Source organism: Symphalangus syndactylus, chromosome 24 (assembly GCF_028878055.3).
Source record: "Symphalangus syndactylus isolate Jambi chromosome 24, NHGRI_mSymSyn1-v2.1_pri, whole genome shotgun sequence".
Classification (NCBI taxonomy): Eukaryota; Metazoa; Chordata; class Mammalia; order Primates; family Hylobatidae; genus Symphalangus; species Symphalangus syndactylus.
The window spans coordinates 54,954,124-54,978,171 of NC_072446.2; the positions used below are offsets into that span (position 1 = coordinate 54,954,124).

The following is a 24,048-nucleotide window of genomic DNA, read 5'->3' on the forward strand; positions in this document are numbered from 1 at the left end:
CTCCAGCTCTAATTTGCAGATGACTACAGCTCTAGGCAAAATCTGACTGCATCGTCACAAGGGAACTCAAGGGAGAACTGAACAGCCAAGCTGCTCTTGAATTCTGACCCTAGAAACCATGAGATAACAAATTATCATATTCTTTTAAGTCATTAAGCTTGGGGATGATTTGGTAGGCAGCATTAGATAACTGATACAGTTGGGGTGGGATGGTGGTGATTCAAAAAGTCAATGATTATTATATACCCACTCTCTTTCAGCCATAGAATCATGTGTGGGAGTCTACTTCTTCAAGCCTCACAAGAGCTCTGCAAAATGTGTGTTATTATCCCTGTTTCATTGAGGCTCGGGGGGTTAAGGAACTTGCTGACTATTTAAATCTAGTCCAGCCTTTCTCCAAGATCTGTGGGTTTTCTACTGTATCATTGGGTCCCTATCATAGGAGACCACCACTCAGGGATGGTGGTGTTTACACAATTAACTACTTGCTACCATTTAGCAGCAACAAGAGTCACCCAAAATGTTTCTCACACTTACTCTAGAATTCTACTTTGGAAAAGTCACCATTGTGTATTCAACTTTTTCTTCTCTCTTTCTCTCCTATTTTTCTTTCCTTTCTTTCTTCATGTGTGCATGTAGGTTTTAGTGTCTTTAAACCAAAATGACTTATTATATCACTTGAATCTGTGGGCTGACTGAGCTCATTTGGATGGCCTGGTTCACATTTTTTTTTAAATCCAATCTATTTAAAAATCGAATCTGCCAGCTTAGCGTTTTCCACCAACTTGGGGAGCTAAAACTTTCATAGCCTTCACAATCTTTTGCTTAGGTGCTGCCTTTGTAGGTGCCTTAGCAGCAGCCATTGCAGTCTTTTTAGATGCTTGCTTAGCCTTTTTTTGCTTCCTTAGCAGCCCTGATAGCTTGTTCTCGTTGAGCCTTTCTAACTACAGGTTTCTGATCCCTCTTGGCCATTATATTAGCAAGAGATGCACCAGTAATGGCCCTCTGGAATTTGACTGCTCGGCGGGTTCTTTTCTTCTGAATTTCTTCTGACTGTCCCTTTTTGTGCTTCGTTCTGTAGAGGACAATCCAGTTTATCTGCCGAAGATTACTCTTGGAAAGGAACGCCTACTCGCATTTTGAATTAAGAAACTGGAAAACCTTCCCTTCGGTCCTGGCATAGCGCCTCCTGTGTCCGGAGTAGATCTTGTATCCGCTAAAACTGCACAGCTAGATTTTCATGGTGGCGGCTCCACGGGAGGAGAAAAAAGATGGTAAAGAGAACGGTTCACATATTAAGCACATTCAACCAGGAGCTTTGCTGAGGCTGCAATGTCCAGGATGGCTTCACTCTTGTACTGTGGCCTTGGTATAGATGTTGGCTAGGCCTTTCTTTCCACATTATCCTGTGTCAGTCAGTGGTCTAGTCTCTTTCTCTGGTGGCTGGCTTCCAGGACAGCTCTCATATATTCTTTCATTATTATAATATTTTTGAAACAATACATCATAGGAAAGTCAATTGTGAAAAAGAGACCAAAAAATGTCCCTCTCATTCCTGCCACAAGCCTTCCAGTTTCCTTTTCCAGAGGCAATGAGTTACCAGTATCTTACTTGGCCTTCCTGAGTTATTCTAAGCACATATTTGTCTATCTGAGCACCTCTACATTTCCGAACCCAGCTACTATAGCATTTAAAATATGTAAATAGCAGCACTCTTTACACACTGTGCTGCATCTTGTGTTTTTGCTTAACATATCTTGGCGATCCTTCTGTATCAGGATATGGAAGCTATAGATCTGCCTTTTCCTTTCAAACGGTTATGTAGAGTTTTGTTTGTGGATCTTACATGACGCAATTTGTCTAGTCCTGTTTTGATGAGACTGTTTTCGTTTCATATACTATGATATTGACAGTGATGGCATTTAATACAGTAACTTGTATTTAACTTTTAAAATTGACTTAAAACGTCATGGGGTAGGCATCTTTCTAGTATATCACAGCACCACCACACTATAGCACTGCTAATAAGTCATTTGTCAAATGTGTACATGTGCCTTGCTTATGGAAACACGTGGTTTAGTAAATGCTGCTGACCAGTACCTCTGGGCTTTTTAAAACTTGCATCGTTAAGTCATACTTACAGCTGTGCACCACTACTGTAGGCTCCCTTCCCCCCATGAGATTTTAAAATATCCCATATCACTACTATTTCATTATCTTTAAAAAATTATCCCTTCTTGGCTTCAGTGACCCGCACCTCAGTCACCACTTCATTTGCTGATTATGTTGCTATTTGAACCCACTCAGAAGAGTAATTCCTAATACCAGCCTTAGGATACAAGCATGGCATGCAGAGCCAGTGCTGGGCTATTAGTGTCCAATTACTTACTGCTGGATGCTGTGTTATCATTGTTTCAAGTGCATTACTCCCACATCTGGTAAGACTAAAGAACATAGTCTAGAACCGGAAGACCTGGGTTCTAATTCTAGTTCTGCTACTAACTACCTTGAACATTTGTCAAATGACCTATCTTGTTCTTGATTCTCCAAAGCAGATCCCAAGACAAGGTTTGGGGGCACAACTAGTTTATTTTGGAGGTTATCCCAGGAAGTGGTTGAGAGACATGGACCATGAGACAGAGAAGGGAAGGAAGCAGATTTAAGGGGCCTTAATGAGCAGGTTATCACTGAGGACAGCTGTGACTCAATTCAGCTGGGGACCTCTAAGGGACTATGTAAGGATGGAACAGAATCATCTTGACTGAGGGATGAGAAAGTAAGCTTTTGAATCTATCCACTCCCACCACTCACTGATGGAGGGTTGCTCCTTAGGTTAACTCCTGCTATGGTCTGAATGTTTGCAATACTCCAAAATTCATATGTTGAAATTGAATACCCAGTGTTTTTTTTTTGAGATAGAGTCTTGCTCTGTTGCCCAGGCTGGAGTGCAGTGATGTGATCTCAGCTCACTGCAACCTCTGCCTCGCGGGTTCAAGTGAATCTCCTGCCTCAGCCTCTTGAATAGCTGGGATTACAGGCATGCACCACCATACCCAGCTAATTTTTCTATTTTTAATAGAGACGGAGTTTCACCATGTTGGCCAGGCTAGTCTTGAACTCCTGACCTCAAGTGATCCGCCTGCCTCAGCCTCCCAGAGTGCTGGGATTACAGGAGTGAGCTACCACACCCGGCCCCCAGTGTTTTGATATTAAGAAGTGGTGCTTTTGGGAGGCAGAGCCCTCATGAATGGGATTAGTGTTCTTGTAAAAGAGGCCTGAGGGAGGCTGTTTGCCCCTTTTGCCCTTCCACCATGTGAGGATGTAACAAGAAGATGCCATCAGTGAAGTAGCGAGTCCTTGCCAGACACCCAGTCTGCTGGTGCCTCAATCTTGAACTTCCCAGCCTCCAGAATTGTGAGCACTCTACTTTCCTGTTGTTTATAAGTTACCCAGTCTAACATATTTTGTTACAGCGACTTGAACTAAGACAACTCTAGTATTTCCAGTCTTGCTTGCAATCTCCCAAGGAGTCCCAGCACCAGAGAACACCCTCTAACAGAGAGGTGGAGGATGTCCTGGACTGTACAGACACTATGAAGGTAACCTGCAGGGTAAGAAAGGAGAAATGAACTCTGACAGCGTCAGCTATTTAGAAACAGCGTGTGCATTAACTAAAAACATAGTTTTTCGTTCCTTAATGGAGCATATCATGATAGGCCAACAAGTGAGGATGTTTTGAACACTTGGACCTAAAGGGTATTTAGCACTTGGGAGCACAAAAGAAGTTTCCATGGAGAACTTAGAATATTAATCAAAGGACACTGACATATACTGAGTGCTATGATTCAGGCCTTGGCTGGGCTTTCAACATATAGATTCTTATTACTCCTAACTATAGCATGGCAAGGTGAGCATTATTATCCTGAGGCTTGGAGAGGTTGCTTCTCTTGTTCGAAGCCAGCAGAAGACAGAGAATTAAGGCTGGGCGCGGTGGCTCACGCCTGTAATCCCAGCACTTTGGGAGGCTGAGACGGGCAGATCACGAGGTCAGGAGATCGAGACCATCCTGGCTAACACGGTGAAACCCTGTCTCTACTAAAAATACAAAAAATTAGCCGGGTGCAGTGGCGGGCGCCTGTAGTCCCAGCTACTTGGGAGGCTGAGGCAGGAGAATGGCGTGAACCCGCGAGGCGGAGCTTGCAGTGAGCCGAGATCGCGCCACTGCACTCCAGCCTGGGTGAAAGAGTGAGACTCCGTCTCAAAAAAAAAAAAAAAAAAAAAAAAAAAACAGAAGACAGAGAAGTACAGGGCAACCCATGGTCATCTGCATGACAAATGTCCTCTTAGGATAATGGGGAGGAGGGAAACCAGGCTGTGTCATTCTGGTTTCTAGCCTTGCAGAGAACTAATAAGTGAGTTTAGCAAGGTTGTAGGATAAAAGATCAATATATAAAACTCAACTGTATTTCTATATACCAGCAACAAACAATAGGAAATTGAAAAATTTAAAATACCATTTACAATAGCATCAAAAACCATGAAATATTTAGAGGCAAATCTGACAAAAGATGTGATAGAACTGCACACTGAAAACTGCAAATATTGCTAAGAGAAATGAAAGAAGATCTAAATCAATGGAGAGAAATATGAGTCAGGACACTCAATATTGTTATGATGTCAATTCTCTCCAAATTGATTGATAAATTCTACAAACTCCCGATCAAAATCCCAGCAGGTCTTTTTTTTTTTTTTTTTAAGAAATTGACAAGCTGTTTCTAACAGCCAAAACAACTCTATAAAGAAGAATTGTGGAAAGAATGTTGGAGGACTAAGACAGATTTCCAGACCTATTATAGGACTACCGGAATAGACTACCTTGCTTAAACGGAAACTGTTGAACTTCCTCTCCATGCTCTAGATTTGCATTGAAGAACTCAGTGGATACACTCAGAATCTGTCAGATGGAGTGCTTTGGGCATGCACAGGAAGTCTCACCCTGAGCCTAAGTCTTGGGCCAGTTGGTTGCCTTGTGATATTAGTACTCTGGTGCCTTCAACAACAGACATACTTCCTGGCTTTCTGGCCTTTGTTGCTGTAAGATGAGAGCAATGCTCTTTCCAGCTCTCTTTTATCCCTAAGCAGAACTTGAAGTCAGTGAGATGAATTTTAAATAGAAGGTAAAGGGGCCAGGCGCAGTGGCCTGTGCCTATAGTCTCAGCTACTTGGGAGAATTGCGGAGCCCAGGAGTTCAATGCTGCAGTGTGCTATGATCATGCCTGTAAACAGCCCCTGCACTTCAGCCTGGCCAACATAGCGAGACCCTATCTCTTAAAAACAGAACAAACAAAAAAAATAGAGGGAATGAAATTGTGTCTAGAAGTGACAATATGAAATGAAGTGAGAGCCTCAGGCCAACTGGATATTGCAAGGTGTGTAGAGCAACGAAGATAGCAATAAGTTGAAATTTTCTACCACTTTGCACTCTAACACTCCATGGGATTCCTTCTCCAACATTCTTTAATTGCTTCCCTTTCTTAAGCTTCCTTGAATATTTCAGAGCTGAATTTCTCTATAGGAATAAATTTCTAATAACACATTGAAATTGTCACATCATTATCTTTGGGCAATAAAAAAAAACAGAAAGAAAAGAGTTATCTGCTATGGGGAAGGAAAAGAAATACAAAGATTCCCATGATCCCTCAAATCTCAGAAAATGCACCTGGGCATTCCAAGAGTAGGAAAACAATTGGACCTCATGTTTTTTTCTCTATTACGATATTCAACCTGATTTCTAGAATATTTTGATGACATCATTGATGAGAAGTGTTACCTCCTGTTCTGTAGAAAGCCCATAGACAAGGTCATTGCCATTATTTCACAAAAGCGCCAATAAAAACTCTCTCATCATAAAACCACAGAAATATTTCAGGTTTATTTAAGCAACATAATAAAGAAGAATAAAACTACTTTTCCTTAACCTACCAACTATTTAATTAACTTTATAACCTCTTCAGTGCCACAATTTTTATAATTTAGTAATCTGTCCATCTTATCATATTTAATTCTTTATTCTTTTTTTCAGCTTGGTGTTAACAAAATATGTATTATCAATTTAACTACAGCAGAATAGTCCACCTCATTGATGAGTCTTGGGAATTTGAGAGCAAGAAAGTTCGAAAGAGCTAAAATGTCAATCTAGGACAAGATATTCACTACAGAGATGATGAAACTGAGGTACAGAGAAGCAGAGTGGACAATGTCACTTCCTGTTCTGATTATTCTCATTATCTACTGCTGTGTGGTAAACAGTGGCTTTTTATTACTTTTATGGTTCTGTGGGTTTACTGGGCTCACCTGGGTGGTTCTTGGCTTGGATCCTTTTCAGCCAGAGTTCTCCAGAGAAAAAGAACCAATTACAGACATAGGTATATATATATATATACGTGTGTGTGTGTGTGTGTGTGTGTGTGTGTGTGTATATGTATGTGTGTATACATATACCCTGTATATAGATATACCATATATATATATATACTTAAAGGAATTGGATCATGTAATTGCAGGGGTTGGCAAATCAGAAATCTGTAGCACAGGCTGGCAGGCTGGAGATGCAGGCAGGAGTTGATGTAACAGTCTTGAGGCAGAATTTCTTCTCCAGGAAACTTCCGTTTTTGCTTTTAAGGCCTTCGACTGATCAGATGAGGCCCATTCACATTATGGAGGATAATCTCTAATACTTAAAGTCAACTGATTTTAGATATTAACTACATATATAAAATACCTTCACAGCAAGTTACTGGGTACCATAGCCTAGCCAAGTTGATACATAAAGTAACCATCGCAGGATCTCTTAAGTGTTTTTAAGTCAGATGTAAGAGCTGCAGTCTTCTGAAGCCTCCACTGGGCTGGACATCCAAGATGACTCATTCTCATGGTCATTGCTCACTCCACATTGGTGGCTAATGCTGGCAGTCAGCTGGGAGCTTAGCTAGGGCTGTTGAACTGCACGTTCACCTGATCTGTCTCCAGCATTGTGGCTGAGTTCTAAGAGGGAGTGTCCCAAGAGCCAGCATTCCAAGAAACAAGAAATGGAAGCTGCTTGGCCAGTTAACACCCACACTGGAATTAGTACAATGTCAATTTCACTGTGTTCTATTGGTCAAAACAGTCACAGGGCCCATCCAGATTCAAAGGGTGGAAAACTAAGTCCCACTTCTTGATGGGAGAGTGGCAAAGTCAATTGCAAAAGAACACGTGGGCTGGGAGATACAGACACAGCTGTTTTTGGAAAACACAATGGGACTCACCATTTCCATGCACATCGGCCCACCATCCAACTGCCAGCATCTATGACCCTTCACCTAGGGTCTTTCTTTGGCCAATGTCTTCTTCACCTCCTGTAAGGCAACTCTACAGTGTGGGCAAATAATGCCCACTCCAGAAGTCCTCAACCAATAATTGGATGCTACAATTCCCTTGTCCCTCAAGCAGGCATCTACACTGCCTCCCAAGGTTTCTCTAGTAGTATTAAGTTCCAGTTGCAATAAAATGGTAACTTGCTTGGTAATTCACTCTACATTGCTCCCTCCCCTTCCCTGTTTCTTTTCCTTACTTCCCCTATAGTGTTGCTTCCTGAGATCACCTCCTGAAAAATCTATTTGCACTCATCTTTGGCTTAGGGCTGACTTCTAGGGGAACCCAACTAAAATAAGAGAGTGACTTGTTCAAGGTCACAGAGCTATAACTAAGGGCTGAACTGACCCCTAGTCAAGAGTGCTTTCCAAATTTGCTACATTCTGACAAAGCTTCAGCGAATTAAAGTGGTCAGTCTTATTTGGTGATAGGGAGGGCCTATGAAAAAGAACAAATTAAACGTTTACGTTAGCTATTATTTGGAGAGAGCACTGGACTAGGAGTCAGGAAATGTGGGTTCTTGCTTTTGCTCTTGTAGTGAACAAGTTCCATAACTTGGGCCTCAGGAGTGGAGATAAATTCTTATCTCGAATTCACACTTTTAGCATTCCAGTGAGCATCAAATGGGTGATTGTGCAAAAACAGTACAATGAAGAAAATAGGCAAATGAAGGAAAGGAATTATTTTTTCCCATTTTTGGTGACTCTACTCAATAAAACCTTGTGTTTTATTTTTTTTCAAAAGCTTCTCATGTAATCTTGAAGTACACGGATTGCCGAGTTCACCAAACCATGTTGTCTGGATAATTCAGGTTATGTTCAAAATCTCCAGTTTTAAAACAAAGTCTTCAGATACAATTTTTTAGCCAATGGCCCACTTTTACCAGAAAAAGCTCCTGGCATTGAAAGCCACCTCTCAGTCCCTGACAACAAATGTCCTTGTCATTGCAGAGCATACGTAGGCATGAACTGCCTGGATAAAGATAGTCAATATATTTTTCACCATTGGCTTATAGCATTTCCCCCTCTGCACTAGCTTCTTTAGGATGTATGAATTTCACCTAGCAGTATGTGTGTGTGTTGAGTTTTGATACCCATCTCTTTGTGTGTTAGTGGACAGGGTAGAAAAATGCAGACAACAGATTAATAGAAGAGAAAATAACTCATGAGCGGTCTTGGACACATTTAATATTATCAATGATATTCTGTGATAAAACATAGGCGGGGGTAGTATTTACGTACTTATTGACTTACTAAATTGATCACATTTTCTGGTAGAAAAGTTAAATGCAATTTAGCTGCTGAGGATTTGGAACATGCCCCAGTTTGGTATTTGTTTATACTTTATATTTTAAAAAGGGAAAACAACTTGATTTAATCTCCGATTTGTGTAGAAAACTTGGCTTGCCAACTTATTGAAATTCACAGCTCTTGCCCAGAGGAACTGGTCTTCTGCTAAAAACTAGCCTTGGTTTATGCTAAGGTGGGAAGAGACTTAATTTGGGAATTATATTTCTTCCAAAGACTAATTTCAAACTAGGTATATATTTTTTTAAGTTGGTTTGCAGATTCACATCTACACCACCTCTTCCAGAGTTGGGGATGTTTTCCCTCTTGTTTATCGTTTTGCTGGTGTGAATGCTGAGAATTAATTACTCTCCTTTGTGCCACTAAGACAACTTTTAATGAGCATTTGTTTCTTCTATTGTATGGAATGAAATCATAAGAAGTTTCATTTAATTGGTTTATTCATTTAAAGAGATTCCTTTAATTGAAATAGAGAAAAGGAAAAATAAAACCCTAGAAAATAAAACCAGGTTCTAACCACTTTGGGGTGAAACACGTAAATCATTTTTAAAATGAATACTCCAAATTAAGAATTTAATTTTTAAAATTCTTTATGTCTCTCTCTCCACATTTGTAGTATGTGAAAGGCAAGAGAGACCTTTTGAATCAGGGAAAAGTTATTCTTTGAAATGACTTCAGTGATCTGACTCCATCTGTATTTCAACAGCATTAACTTCACACCGTCCACACTGGGCAATGAAGATGCACAGAGTCAGGTCAAATTCACCCTCCTGAAAAACTACCAATTAAGATGCTGTTGATTACACATCACCGGCTGTCTTAATCATCGTGATCAAAATCCAAATATTAAGGAAAGTGGCCTGGGAGGGTTACGTTTGAGCTTTTGACAGACCCTCAACCAAACTCTGACGCCCAGCCTGCGAGTTTCCACATCTTTTTCCAGGCAAGAGGCTCCACCAGCCCGCGTGGGGCTCGCAGTGTTTCTCAAGAGTGGCTAGACATCCCCCAGCCCCCAAACCCAGACACACCCCGACCCCCGCGAATGGTTCTGGGCTGTCAAAACACGCGGCGGCTTGTTCAGTCCCAATAACTCGAGTGATGATTAATGAGCAGCTTGATAATTTAATATCGCGTGTGATTAAATTATAAGGCGTGGGGGAGGGGAGCTCTGCGCCGCCTCGGCAGCCCCGCCGACGCCGACCAGCTAACCGGACTGGGCTGCGAGCGGAGCCCGCTCTTCCCGTGCACAGTGCGGGGCGAGGCTTGGCGAGCGGTGGGTCTGCGCCTCCCCAAGGTCAGTAGGTCTGGAGAGGGGAGGACGGCGGGACTGGGGGTGGCGGAAGGGGTGTCTTGCAGAGAGGAGGAGAGGTGTGGGCTCAGGGTAGCTCTGGTCTGAGCCGATGAGCAGGGCGAGTCATCGACTCTTTCTCCGGCAAAGGCGCGTGGGAGACTGGAAAATGGCCTCAGGCAAGGGAAGATTTGTTTTAAAAAATTCCTCTTTTCTCCGCCACGGGGGCTTAGAGAGTCCCTAGGATTCGGAGACCCCTGGGGGGAAGGGACGTCCCTCTGGGTCTCTCTCTGGATCTCGCCCCCCCCGCCCCCACCCCGCGCCTTGACTTTGTGGGGTTTCCCCGCAGGCCGGGCCGAGGTGGCGGTCGGGTTGGGCCACCCCAAGCCCCTTCTTTTCCCCAGCCTGCAGACCCCGGCCTTGCCTAGTGCTCGATGGGGTTCAGGTAGGTCCGGGGGAAGAGGGAGTGGATGAAGCCTGCGAGAGCCCGAAGCTGCGGGGAGGCAGAGAGACGCCCACAAAACTCTAGGCGCAGAGTCTCCGGGGTTTCCAGCCGGATTCCTAGGGGAGGCGCGAAAACCCGATCTCAACTGAGGTTAATGGAGGGACTCCTAGCCGGCACTCTTTTCTACTGAAGAGGTCCGGTAGAGGGGCTCAGGCGTGGCCACTCCTTCCCCTGGAAGAAGTGTGAGCGCAGGGCCCTCGCCGGGTGAGGGGGCCGGCGGCGCTCGCACAGTCCCTGCCGCCGCGGCACAGTCCTGCCCCGGGCCAGGTAGGCGGTTGCTTTTGCTGCTGTGCAGAGCCAGGTCTGCTCCGGGCCGGCAGCCTCAGAGGGGTACGTCGAGAAACCACTTGCGGGACACAGGGAGAGTCGCCTCTTATTCCATGACTGCGTCGAAGGGCTGAACTTTTAGCCCGTGGAGGGCAGGCCCTCGAGAGGTAGGGATGTCCCCACAAGACCCTAGGAAACAACACCCTGGGGGGAGGGGGGGGTTGTTCAGACCCAGAGCCGGAGGGTGAAAATTAAAGCGTCCCGACCAGGGCTCCAGAGGGCTCGGCGTCCAGGCTGTGCTGGCTGGATTTTCAGCTGGGAAATGGCATTCGAAAGGGGACCCGGCGGGCTGAACCCAGGCTGCCCGCTTTCCTTCAGCCAGAGAGGCCCTACAGAGCGCCGGAACGGCGCGCCTGGTGTCCGGTGCCTCGGGCTCCAGGTGCAGTGGTCAAACCTTCCTCCTAGACAAAGATGGAAGCTTCCTAGGTTGGGCTCCTTGGATATGCAGCCATGACCATTTCTCTCCCAGCTTCTCCAGATATTTGGAGGTAACACCAAGGAAGGGGAAAATCATGAACAACCAAATGGGCCTGTAAACAGAGGTCACAGTATAGAAAAAATTTATGAGTGTGTGTGTGTGTGTGTGTGTGTGCGCCTGTGTGTCTGTCTGTCTGTGTGTGTCCTCTCAAAACACCCAGAGAGAATATGTAAACAAAACCTGCCTAGCTAGAGCAGAAACAAGCCACAAATTGGTTCTAGGAGGCTCAGCCTGAAATGCCCCAAATTAGCAGAGGATGTAGGTTGTGACTGCAATTCCAGGATATTTGGAACACACAAAAAACCCTTCTTATGAAAAAAACAATAAGTCAGGGGTTGGGGGGTGGCGGGCAGAGGAGAAGCGCTCCGAAGCTGCCTCGCGTCCTGGGCCCCCAGCGGCTGCAGACCTGGTTGTATCTTTCTCCAGGGGCCGCACCTCTCTGTCCTGGCCCACAGGCCCTGAAAGGAGGCCACTCCCCTCAAGGTGCGTTAGTGGTAACTAAAGAGGGTTTATGGACAAGGCTGTTGCTTGCGGCCGCCTCTGCAGCCGGAGTCATTTTAAGGAGAAGCAGCCTCTGATATTACCGCTGACGCTCCTCCTCGGGGTACTGACCTGACCAAAGGCCAACGCGCTGGTTCCGGCATGCCGCTTTTGTCCTTGTTATGAAAATCATTCCTTAAATTTGCTCCTCATCTGTGCTTCTCTCAGACACAAACTGACCCCCTTATATCTGGTTCCACCAAAAATAGTGGCTGGGCCCACGGAGAACAATTTAAAAGCCCAGGACCAACCTGTTTCTCCCAAAGGTGCCACACCTAATTATAGCATTAATAATGTGCGCCTGGTGAACGCATTATATTTCCCAGGAATTACATTTGTTTTCCAGCAGCTGGACTGGGAAGGTCCTAGACAGAAGTGAGTCCTTGGAAGAAAGGACTGAGCGTCTCAGTAATGACATGGAGGTGGGGAGGGGGTGGGATAAGGGACTCCAAACTGGGTTTTATTTCCCAGATTATCGTCAGTCTGCTGTGTGACTGATGCCAGGAGACTAACAATTCCCAAAGTTGCGAAAGGAAAAAGAGTTAGTCTTATACTCCCGTCCACAAGATCACTCAAGTCTAATGATTTCGGACACCTGCCAAGAGGAGTCGATCAGTAACGCGTGGGGTGGCATTGTTCGCTCTACGTGCCAGGACGCCAGCGGTGCTACCTTTTCCTGTGTCCTGAGCGCGAGTTGGTGCACATTGATTTCACCCCTCGCTCTCCGTCCCGCTGCCGAACACCATTTAGGCCAAGATCGGGTATAATGGGAAACACCATCAGCAGACAATTACCCTTTCAGAGGATTCACTTCTCCTCACAGACACTGTTATTTGAGAAATAGGATCATTTGATTTCACACTGCACTAAATAACACCCAGCCGGTTCAAATTGCCAGCTTCTTAAAAACCGCCCATTGGAATAAATTGCAGCGGCCTCTTTTGCTTTTCAGGGCAATATGATGGGCACCGGGCAGAACTTGGAAAAATAACTACAAAGCCAGCCCCGAGCCGTGGCTATTGGTAGGAACAGCCCTGCCACCCCGCAGGCAAAGGCATCCAGCCACCTAGTTCCCTGCCACCGCCCCCTCCACCCTCCAACTTTGAGATGGTTCAACCTCTCGACTTCGGAATTAAAATGCACAGCCCCAGCCACCCCAAGGAAGCGCTTCGAGCCACAAGGCGCTTTCGTGTTGAGCAGAGAAAGATGGGCAGGTGTGCGAAATACACATGTATTTCGTTGTGCCCTGCCGCATTGCTTGCAGCGTCGGCGCGTTTGGACAGCGCCGCGGGTTTGGGGCTCTGCGGCCAGGGAATGCACCCTCCAGCTTCGCGGGTCTGGGGTTCCCAGGGCCAGACCAGCCGCTACACTCTGCACACCAATGCGCCCTCCAGGCCTGCCGGCCGCGACGTCCTTCTCCGCTCTCAGCACAGGGGCCAAGCCGGGAGTCAGGGCTCCCGGGTCCATCTGCGGACAGGAGGAGGGAGCCGCACTGGGGCTTCAGCACCGAGTCCAGAGGGAGAGAGAGGCGAGCGGGGTGAGCGGCGACCGGTGAGCTGGGGTTCGCTGCACACCCATCACCACAGACATTTCAAAAGGAATCAAGCCTTTTGAAGTCTGCCAGAGCTGCGGTTTGTTAATTGACACTGTTCAACTGAGTGACAATTGTTCCGCTCAGTGGGGGCCATCCACTCCCTTCCTCCCTCCCCTTCCTTTTTTTTTTCTTATAAAATAGGAGTTGACTCCTTGATTCTCCGTTCTTCTGTGCCAAGGGGCAGGATTTGTTTAAGACGGCAAGGGCTTTGGCCATTCTGTGCGTTGAAGTCTTTCTTACATTTGTGTGAATGTACTTCAGGAAGGCCGTGTTAAATTCTCTCTCTCCAGATCCCGGAGGGTCGCCGCTGCACCCCTGTTCCGGGCATGAGCTGGAAAGGCCCTCTTAGTGGGTCCCGTGACCTGGAGCGAGTTAGTCTGAGACTTTGAGGACAGGTTGGGAGTCTTTCCCCTTCCTTGACACTGGGAGGAGCCAGGAAGCAGGGCGTTGTGGGTATGCGGCTAGAGGGAAGGTTCCAGACACGTCGAGAGTGGGAAACTTAAATTCCCCTCTCTGGTATAGGCGCAGGCTTTAGCTCCAGGGTCTTTTCAGGGTAAGGAGTCGGTGCCCGCTTAAGATGGCATGATAGATAGCAGGGGGCCTCAGTGTGTCCTCACTCTCCACTTGGCCTTGAAGTGGGGACGCTGAGCCGCGCGGCTTCTTGGCGATTCGCCAGGTCTCTGTTCGCAAACAGCTCAGTTGCGAGGCCCAAGTATACCTAAAGCAGAATCTCGGCCGCGGGCCTTCAGCACTGCCCTCCAGGCCTGGGGAAGATACCTCGATGCCCAACTGGCCACGCCGCCAGGTCTGGCCTTGCGTATCCGCCTCCAAGGATCCAAGGCCGGCCTGGGGCTGTCCATTCGAGTCCGGGGAGAGCCCGGAGCTACTCCATCACCGCCCCTGCCCCAAGACGGTCGCGCCCTCACCCCGCGCCGCACTCCGCCCCCAACCACCCCCGCGTGCCCCCCGCGAGCCTCTGGCCCCTGCACGCAGCTAGGGGGCTGTTTTCCAACTCCCATCTCCATCCCCACGGTGGCGCAGCCGAGGAAACCTTTCATGACTAAGGCCAAGCCCAAGCCCAATCGTGGCAGCTTTTCAGGAGGCAGGCACTGGGCGGTTAAATTCGAAGGAGCGGGTAAATACGTCTTGCCCGGCTCCAAAGTTAGCTGCTGCGCAAAAGGAAGCGCTGAGCTACCCGGTGGAACTGCCTAGCCGCTAGCGTGGCTACTCCAACCTGGGGCCCGAGCCCCTGGAGCTGGCGGCCGCGGACTGCGTCCCTGGGGACACTGGAGGGGACTCCAGGGACAGCGTGGGTGGGTCTTTCCCCACCGCACGCGCCTCTGTTACTCTCTTTCGGGGCCAGAGCCGGGGCAGCGCTTTAAATTAAGGTCGACCTCCAGCGCTGGGTGAAGTCTTGGGTCCGCCCGGTCCCGGCCCGGGAGCCCTAGGTGAGGGTGGTCGGGGTTTGGCGGGGGCTAGCGGGTCAGCCCCTATTTCTGCCACCACCCCGATTGCTTCTCGATGTCTGCCCCCGCGCTCCCTCCCTCGCCCGCGCTCCCTGCACGTCGCCGCGTTTACCAGCGAGTTTTGTTCCCTTGTCGGATTCCCGGCCGACAGGCTGTAACCGTGTTCTCCTCCGACGGACGCTAATCAAGTAATTTCCCCATCCCAGCCCCATCAAATTGCTCTTTAGCTGTTGAACCGCGGAGTTTTGCTCGCCTTTTCACATGCTAATCACGCCCATTCAGCGGCTCTCGGTGGGGCTGTTTGTCGCGGGATAAATCTCCTTGTTTGCCCGCTGCATGATTAATTGATATTGTTGTCTGGCTTTTGTGGGGACCGCGAGGAGCTGAAAGGCGGCGCGTCGTGGCTGCGCCGGGGCCGCTGGCGACATCATCGGGCTGCCGAGGTCCCGGCGAGGTCGGGCCGGGACTGATGACATTATGGGCCCGATTTGGTTTTCCTTATTAGAAACATGATGAAAGTAAGACTTGTAAGACTTGGAAACCTCCTGTCTTACAACCCACCAACTGGGTGCAGAAACCGCACGGCGTTTAAGCCACAAGTTCAGACAAAGCCCTGGTGTTTGCTCAATTCAGGGGAAAAAGTGGATGTCACTTCTCCACGCAGGAGACAATTAAATCTCATTTCGGCCCACCCGGGATTTCAACAGAGTTGAACATGAACGCACAGCATAGTGGTTTGGTTTTACAAAGAACAAAAAGAAAAAAAATGTTTTTTTGGGTTAGCGGTTGTAAAAGCAGGAACCTTCTAAGGTTAAAACCCCTAAAAAATAAGTAAATGGAAGCCAGAGCCTCCCTTGTAGGCAGCGGTGGAGGAAAGTTGCGCAGAGGAGCTTCCACACCAGGCCCCTAGCGATGCAGTTTGCGGAAACGCGACTCCCTTCGAATCGTCGGCTTCGGTGAAACCCCGGGCTAACGCTGGGCTCGCGCGATTCCCAAGGCCCGCGTCCGCCTACAAGCCAATGTTTTATTTGACATCACTGGTCCCTGCTCGTGGCAGTATTTTGCCGCCGCCCGCAGGTGTACAGTCAAACCAACAAATTCCTCCGCCCCCTGTACCCCTCCCACCCTCTCCCCTGAGCACTGGGGTTTTATCCTCTACGGACATCCCTAAAAACTTGAAGATTCAATTAAATAATTTCAGTTACGAAGTGCTACTACCGCCTGCTTATTGCAAATATTTCCTTTTTCGAGTTCTTAAAAAAAAAAAAAGCAAAGAGAAGAAAAGAAACTGTCGCTTTCGCTTTCACTGCGCGCGGGGTAATTGATAGGCGCCATCGGAGGTCAGAATTTGCATAAGAATTAACAGCAGTAAATTAATTTAATATTCCATGCACATCTCCAATTATTCCTGGAGACCTTTGTCTCCGCGGCTGCCAGAGAGGGGATTCAGCTGCTCTTCAGCCAAACAACATCTGTGCGGTTAATAATTTGATAAACAGCTCATACAAATAGTTTCTGAATTATCTGGCAGCCCAATGACTATTCAGTTTGGAAACGTTTTGGCAGGGTCTCCCGGAGTCCTCTGAGAGCCTCAGGCACCCGCCCTGACAAATGTCTTCTTATCTTTTAAACATCAGCAGACGACAATGTGTAAAATAAGTAATTATCATTAAGCAATAACTCTAACCCTTATATATAAAAAAAGAAGGGCCCCTGGGTCACCAGGGTGTCAGCAGGTCGTCTGTCAGTTACCCCAAGATGAAGAAATATGTTGGGGAGTGGGGATGGGTGAAGAATGACCTGAAGGGGAAGAGAAGACCTGGGTGCTGGGAGGGGCTGGATAGGGATGGGGAGCTGTGTTTTTAAAGATCATGGATTGAAATTGAGTGACAATTCGTGCATGGAAATATCTGTAAGGAAGGCTCACAGTTGCCACTGGAAAGGAACCAAGGTAGGTGGGCTACAGGGAGACCAACTTTCCACTGTGCTGTTTCTTGAATCTTTCACTTTTCTCCCCACGTGCAGGTATTGTTTATTTCAAATATAAATACATAAAAATATATTGTGTTTACCAGAAAGCAGGGTAAATTATTTTGGCTGGATATTGTCCTGCCTGGCTCGGGGCTATCCTCCCCCTGACCACTGTCCTTCCTTCCTATCTTCACCCTCAGCCAGTGCACCCGCATCCTGAAAGCAACTTCCCAGAAAGCACAGGTTTATCCAAAACCGTGGAGAGGGCACACATCCTGTCACAGACTCAGCCAAAGCACTGAGTTGGCCCAAACTGGAAAGGAGGCACTTGTAGAATGAGGCCGTTGCGTTGTTAAAACAGGCCTGAATTTAAACACTTACCCGTTGCTTTTCTTGTCTCTACACTAAAGATTTCATGGCTGTGATTATGTTCTTTTATCTTTCTGTTACCCAGAGCAGAGCCTGTTCCTGATAAAAAGTCTAGAAAGGAACCATTTGATCATGAATGAGACTCAGGATGCTCTAATTCGTGCAACCTGCACATTGCAGCTCTGTTTACTCCAAGCCTGTGTTTACCCTGGAATTGTTCTGCACTCTCTGCAATATAATAGGATGTTCGAGGAGGATCTTTATCTCTCTGTCTATACATTCCCACATGTTTGATGTATACACCTCACCCATTCAATATTCTACTTTCTATTTCCTATACTGCCAGCAATCTAAGTACTTGAAGCCACTGAAAACTACCTAGAAGTTCTGAGGAGTGTCAAAGCAGTAACATGCTAGAGCTTTGTCCTGGTACTCTAATGAGCCCAGGTAGCATTGAGCTTTAAATACAGGCAAACCCTTCAGACTACAGGTTTAAATATACAACTTTACAGTGAATTCAATGCTTGCCTAGCTCAATTGAAGAATTACTTTTCCAGAAAAGAAGTCATTGTGTCACAAGAGTATGACAATAGCATTTCTACCGGGCACATTCATTTCTATTTTTAACATTTTCTTCTTGCATTTCATTAGTTTTTTCCCCCATAGAACTATAGACACTGCTGGGCCATGCAGGCTTTTATACATATAAAAATCATCTGTGCTATTTATGATTGGGGGTCTCTGTCTGCATCCTATTATTAATTTCTGACTTTGATTCAGACTCTAGTCAGCAGAGTGATTTGAAAACATTTCTTTTCTTAAATGGAACATTTTCAATCCTTTGGGGAACCATTCTAATTTTAAACACCACCATATTCAGTTTCTTAATCTGCAGCCACTGGTGTTGCTCATTTTTATATACAGAACCTATCCCCTTTGGCGCTAGTTCATTTATGCTTGATATTTATCTTCTTTACATTTGTTTGACTATTTTTCTTTTTTCTTTTTTTTTTTTTTTTTTTTTGAGACGGAGTCTTTCTCTGTCCCCCAGGCTGGAGTGCGGTGGCGCGATCTCGGCTCACCGCAACCTCCACCTCCTGGGTTCACGCCATTCTCCTGCCTCAGCCTCCCGAGTAGCTGGGACCACAGGCGCCCGCCAGCACGCCCGGCTAATTTTTTTGTATTTTTTTAGTAGAGACGGGGTTTCACCGTGTTAGCCAGGATGGTCTCGATCTCCTGACCTCGTGATCCACCCGCCTCGGCCTCCCAAAGTGCTGGGATTACAGGCTTGAGCCACCGCGCCCGGCCTGACTATTTTTCAAGGCAGTATATGGGCAGAAAATGGCTACTAAACAAGAAGGCAGGGAGCTTCGATTATATTTTTGACTATGTCAGTAAAGCTACAGAACATGGAAATGCTGAGAATTTTTTTTTTTAAACTAATGAGCCCTCTCCAGAAAAGCCGTCTGGATACTATTAAAGTTGATGAGTTTGGAAGGCTTATCCTGATAAATGCTTGGCTTTTTTGGTGATTAGACACATATTTTCAACACAGTCTACTGAGACTGAGGTTTGCATTTGGAGAGAGGTTTGTTGAGCATAACAGGAAATTGTTGGGGGGAAAAATCCAAAGTACCATCTTACTGTATAGGGTTCAAATCAGAGGTAACTGCTGCTCTTGTTCACTTGCACAGAAATATTAGAAATATAATAATGAGTTGTGTCCAATAACTTAAATGAAACAAACCTTGGTAATTTTCAACCTACATGTAAAAAAATATATACCTTATATCTTGGGAAAAGTTAAAGAATGGTTAAGGCAGAATAACGATTTTAAAATTTAGTGCAATCTCTATTGAGCATAAAGGATTTTTTTTTTAAATTGACATAAAAGAACAGTGCAGAGCTATTAAACAAATTTTTCCAATAAACAATTCATTTGCTTTCATTGCCCCCTTTTTTAAAATGACCATTTGTACATTGGTCAACTTAACCCCAAATCCAGTCAAAAAGTGAATTTGAAAAATTCAGGTTAGCATGTAAAAGTTATGAATAGGATCCGCTTAGATAAACCTGTCTCCTCTCATTTTCTTCTATTTTAATGTATAAATGAGCTGTGCTGGGTGGGCTTAACCTTCTAGCATTTCCATCTGTGATACTGAGTTCCAAAAGAAACAGCTTTGTCAGCCTGTGGATAATTGGAAGCTACAGAAACAAGTTCAGGTTCTTCAGAGATGACTGCAAAATATCTCTGATATCCATAGATTTCAGCTAGCCCCCTGGTTCTTTCCTCTCCCTCTCCTGGCCAGGATTCCAATCCGACAGGTTGAGTGTCACATAGGTGTGCCCTTCCCATCATTGTTGATTTGTGTGGTTTGTATGGTTTCTAAGACATTGTTTTGGTGTTTGTCAGTAAAGTAACAGGTGCATCTAAAAATCGGTACCATGGGGCTACACAGGCTAGGAGTGAGGCTGGCTGGCTCTGTTTGAAAGCATAGGGCCTCTATGCTATTTGCTTTGGCCATGAAGTCCAGTCTAGTAACCTCATGTAGGCTGAGCCTGAGAGGGACTCCAACGGCTTATTCTGCTTTGCTGCTTCTGTGATGAGGGGAGATGAACCTTGCAGAATACCAGACTCTTCAACATGACGTTTGAGCCCTGTTGCAGTCTGGTTGGAATCCAAGTGAGGGGAGTAAGGAAAAAAATAGTGTGCAGAAAGCCTTATAGTTCCACTTGTCCACTAACTAGCTATAGGCACTTTGGCAACAAACTAATCTTCCAGGGTCAGAGACTCCTGTCTGCCACTTGTCATCATTTATTCTATTCTTGCTGGGCACACGGCCAACCAGCTGAACTACGTTTCCCAGCCTCCCTTGCAGCGACATGAGGACCATGTGACAAAGCATTCGCCAGCGGCATGCAAGTAGAAGTGATGTGCGTAATTGTCATCTCATACTTGCACCTCCCTGTTCCTTCTTGCTGGCTAGGAATTACGCTAATGAGAGCCATCTACTGAGGAAGGCAACAGTTCCCCAATGGCCTGGGTCCCGAGATGACTTCCAGGAGCATAATCTACCCTCCCATCCTGGACTGCTTATATGGCAATAATAAATTTCTGTTTTGTTTGAAGAACTGCAAATTTTGGTTCATTTTGTTGCAGCACCCACTCAAAGTAATCCCCATCCTGGCTTTATTTTTCATAACTGCAAAATGAAAGCATCTTAGTTTGGGTTTCTCCAAAAGCAAGCAATGTATTACTGAAAGGTGATCTCTGGAAACACCAGTAAGGGAATGAAGTTGAGAGACAAAGGGAAGGCAACCATTAAGGTGTATTATAAAGCAGGTTACCATTGTGGGCACCTGGAATTTAATTCTACTGTGAGCTCTGGGAAACGATGTAGCACACACTTGAGCTAGAATATTTATAGACAAGTTCCATCAGTCACTGGCTGAGGGCTACTCTGCTGGCATTATTTCCCCAGCACTTCTGGCCTGTTGCATAAGCAGAGTGAGCTTCAGGGGCCAAGAAAAAGCTCCCAGGCAATGAAACACAGGTGCTGGTGGTTGGTCATTGAGCTGGTACACACTGATGTAGACGGGTAAGGAGCTATCAACCCTGACAGCATCTCCTATGGAAGGCATCACATGGACTGCCTTAAAGATCTCCTTCCCACAATAAAGCTATTTGGGCCTGATTTATTGATCTATATTCTTCTAGTTGCTAACCTGAAATGCTTGCTCTAGCCAGGTTGGTTTATCCAGTTTAGGGCTCCCTAATACCATATGCGCTCATTCTCATTTTATTTATGCCACCTTCTCATGTGGAAAGCAGCTCATCACGCATGTACTCCTCTTTATCCTACTGTTTCACTTATCTGTTGCTGCTTAACGAATCACCCCAAAACTTAGTGACTTAAAACAATAACAGTTTTTTTTTTTTTCACAATTCCATTGGTCAGAATTTCTAGCAGGACTTGTTGGGCACTTCTCTAAGAAAGGTCAGCTGGGCTTATTTATGTGGAAAGTCCAAGACACTCTCTCACCTCCCAAGGCCTATCTCCACATGACCTCTAATCATTCTGTACCCTAGCATGGGTTTCTCTTCTGCATGGCGTCTGGGCTCCAAGCGGGAGGCAGTGGAAGTTGCTAGTCCTTTTAAGGCATATGCAACCAGAAGTCCCAGAATGTTACTCCCATCTCATTCTACTGGTCAAAGCAAGCCACAAGGTGCAGCCAGATTCGAGGGGAAGGGAAAAAGGCTCCTCCTCTTTTTATTTACTTATTTATTTATTTTTGAGACAGAGTCTCACTCTATCACCCAGGCTGGAGTGCAGTGGCACTATCTCTGCTCACTGCAACCTCACCTCCTGGGTTCAAGTGATGCTCCTGCCTCAGCCTCCTGAGTAGCTGGAATTACAGGCACGCACCACCATGCCCAGCTAATTTTTTGTATTTTTAGTAGAGATGGGGTTTTGCCACGTTGGCCAGGCTGGTCTCGAACTCCTGATGTCAAGTGATCGGCCCACCTTGGCCTCCTAAAGTGCTGGGAATACAGGTGTGAGCCATTGTGCCCAGACTATTTATTTATTTATTTTAACAGACAGGATCTGGCCATGTGGCCCAGGCTGGCATGCAATAGTGAGATCATAGTTCACTGCAGCCTCCAACTAGGACTACGGTGTGAGCTGCCACTCTTCCTACTGATGGGAAGAGCTACATGGAATGGGAAAAACTGAGGGTGGTTATATTTGGATACTATCATGCTTACCCACCCCTCTTTCCACTTGTTCAAATCTCCAAGACACACTCTTATCCTATTTCATGTAGAAAGTCTTTCCCATCATGCTAGTCCACGGGGGTCTGCCACGCTCACCCCTTAACTCCTAGGGCACTTCTTATTATACACACTTATTATTTTGTTTTTAATCATTTACTGTGTTGTGACACTTTTTGTTGCCTCTTATTGTTGGCTCTTCAAGGGCAGAAAATGCAAGTTAGAGCTCCAAGAACACTCTGTACAGTTTGAGTACATAGTGGAGTCTCAACATGAGTGTCTGTGCAAAGCTGAAAGAAAGACCTAGAAGGGCTGGGTGGAGAGAGTGACCAGCGTATATCTGCCCTTGGGTTAAGATTAGATCAGTAGAGCTCATTTCTAGTAGATTTCTCTAGAGTCTTCAACTGCTCATTCTGAAAATTAAATAATTCTGAAATCCTCCCAGCATAAGTGAAGCTTAGGTGATGTAAACATCTACATCAGGAATGGCCAAATTTGTTCCCACTGGAATGTATCACCTGGAAGGCTTCCCCTTCCCAAATACCACACCTCCCCTCCATCCCCATCATAACACACCATTCCTTTGGGTCCAGCATTGCCCTGTTTTATGACACAAGTACTGCCTGTTGGAGATGGAAAGGGAAGGATAGGGTATACATTTGAATCTCTGGTGTCTTAGTGCAAATGAACTGGTAAGAGCAGTGTTTCTCTTTCTCTTACAGAAGAGACTGGGGCAGCGTGAATGTGCTGGAAGTTTAGAGGCTGCTGATGCTGAAGGAAGGAGAAATGAGGAGGAAGGGTCCCTGTGGACAAGTCATCTCCCTTCATTTAAGCCAGGCCAGTAGTCCAGGAGACATTCTGAATGATGCATTATCCTAGGCACCAGAAAGTAGCTAACATTCTCATGGACAGCAGGGAAAAATGAACACATGAGACAGGGTAAGATTCCAGCACCTGTGAACATGTTTGTGCAGGTTTCCAGTCAGTAGATGGATATCCCTCAAGCCTTTGAATCCAGTCTCCTGTGTTGTGATTGGACCGTTCGTCATTAGGTTTCCAATGGCAGAGTAACGCTATAGGAGAACTGGCTATGATGGCCACAGGAGGTGAATTAAGTATTGTTGTGTTTTTAGTAGAACCACTAAAGGAAGATCCTCAGGCAACTTGGATGAGTATAAGAGCCAAAGATTGACAAGACTTCCTCAGATGCTCCTACTGACCAGTGGGGGCACTTCTACAGCTCCCCAAATATGTTCTCCCGGCAACCCCTACTACTTTTTAATTAAATGGCCAGAACTGCCTTTTTGTATCAAAACTTATTTTAGTCTATCAATCAAAGAAGGCTTCTATAGCCCACCTCATGACGAAGGATATCAGATATGTAAAAGATAATTGTTTTGACATATTTATTATCACAACTAGCAACTCTTTCTGCATTCACGTTGGCTGGTATGCAGAAAAGGGTGCTTTACAGGATTCTTGGAAATGTGTAGTGGACGCTGGCTCTAGGGGAGGCAGAATAGAGTGTGGGCTCTGCCGTGGGTCACATCCGGGTTTTAATTCTGCCTCTGCCACATGACCTTGAGCACACTGGAAAACCCTGTTAGATGTGCAAGAAGGCTTCCTCATCTGTAAAGGGGGAATAGCAATACTTAAGTCACCCGGTTGTTGTGAGTAATACATAAGTTAATGTATGCTAACTTTCTAGAAAGTTTCCTGGCACAAAGTTGTATTTAATAAATGATTTTTAAGACAAGCTCTTTTTTGGGGGTTAGTTGCCATCTGATCATCTAATCATACCACTGTGCTTGTAGACTGTGTGTATGCATTTTCTATTTAGCATCAGAAAATATACATAGGAGCCTGCAACTCCTAAAGATCGGGAAGCAATCCAGAGGATCTACGGTGACTGGCCATTCTGTTAACTGAAAAGAATCTTTTGGTGCCAATTTGAGGGATTCATAAAGAAGATGAGCCATTTAAGCCATAACAGAGAGGAATTCTCTTTAATCATTG

The 24,048-nt window shown here is 45.9% G+C and overlaps 1 long non-coding RNA gene and 1 pseudogene across 1 annotated transcript; one reads left to right on the forward strand and one right to left on the reverse strand.

Moving 5' to 3' along the window:
• Positions 1 to 749: 749 nt before the first annotated feature.
• LOC129474521 (large ribosomal subunit protein eL24-like) lies at positions 750 to 1,242 on the reverse strand (annotated as a pseudogene).
• Positions 1,243 to 9,885: 8,643 nt separating this feature from the next.
• Positions 9,886 to 23,788, forward strand: LOC134735908 (uncharacterized). Its single transcript, XR_010119494.1, has 2 exons — positions 9,886 to 10,014; positions 22,755 to 23,788. It is a non-coding gene; the product is annotated as an uncharacterized lncRNA (long non-coding RNA).
• Positions 23,789 to 24,048: the final 260 nt, after the last annotated feature.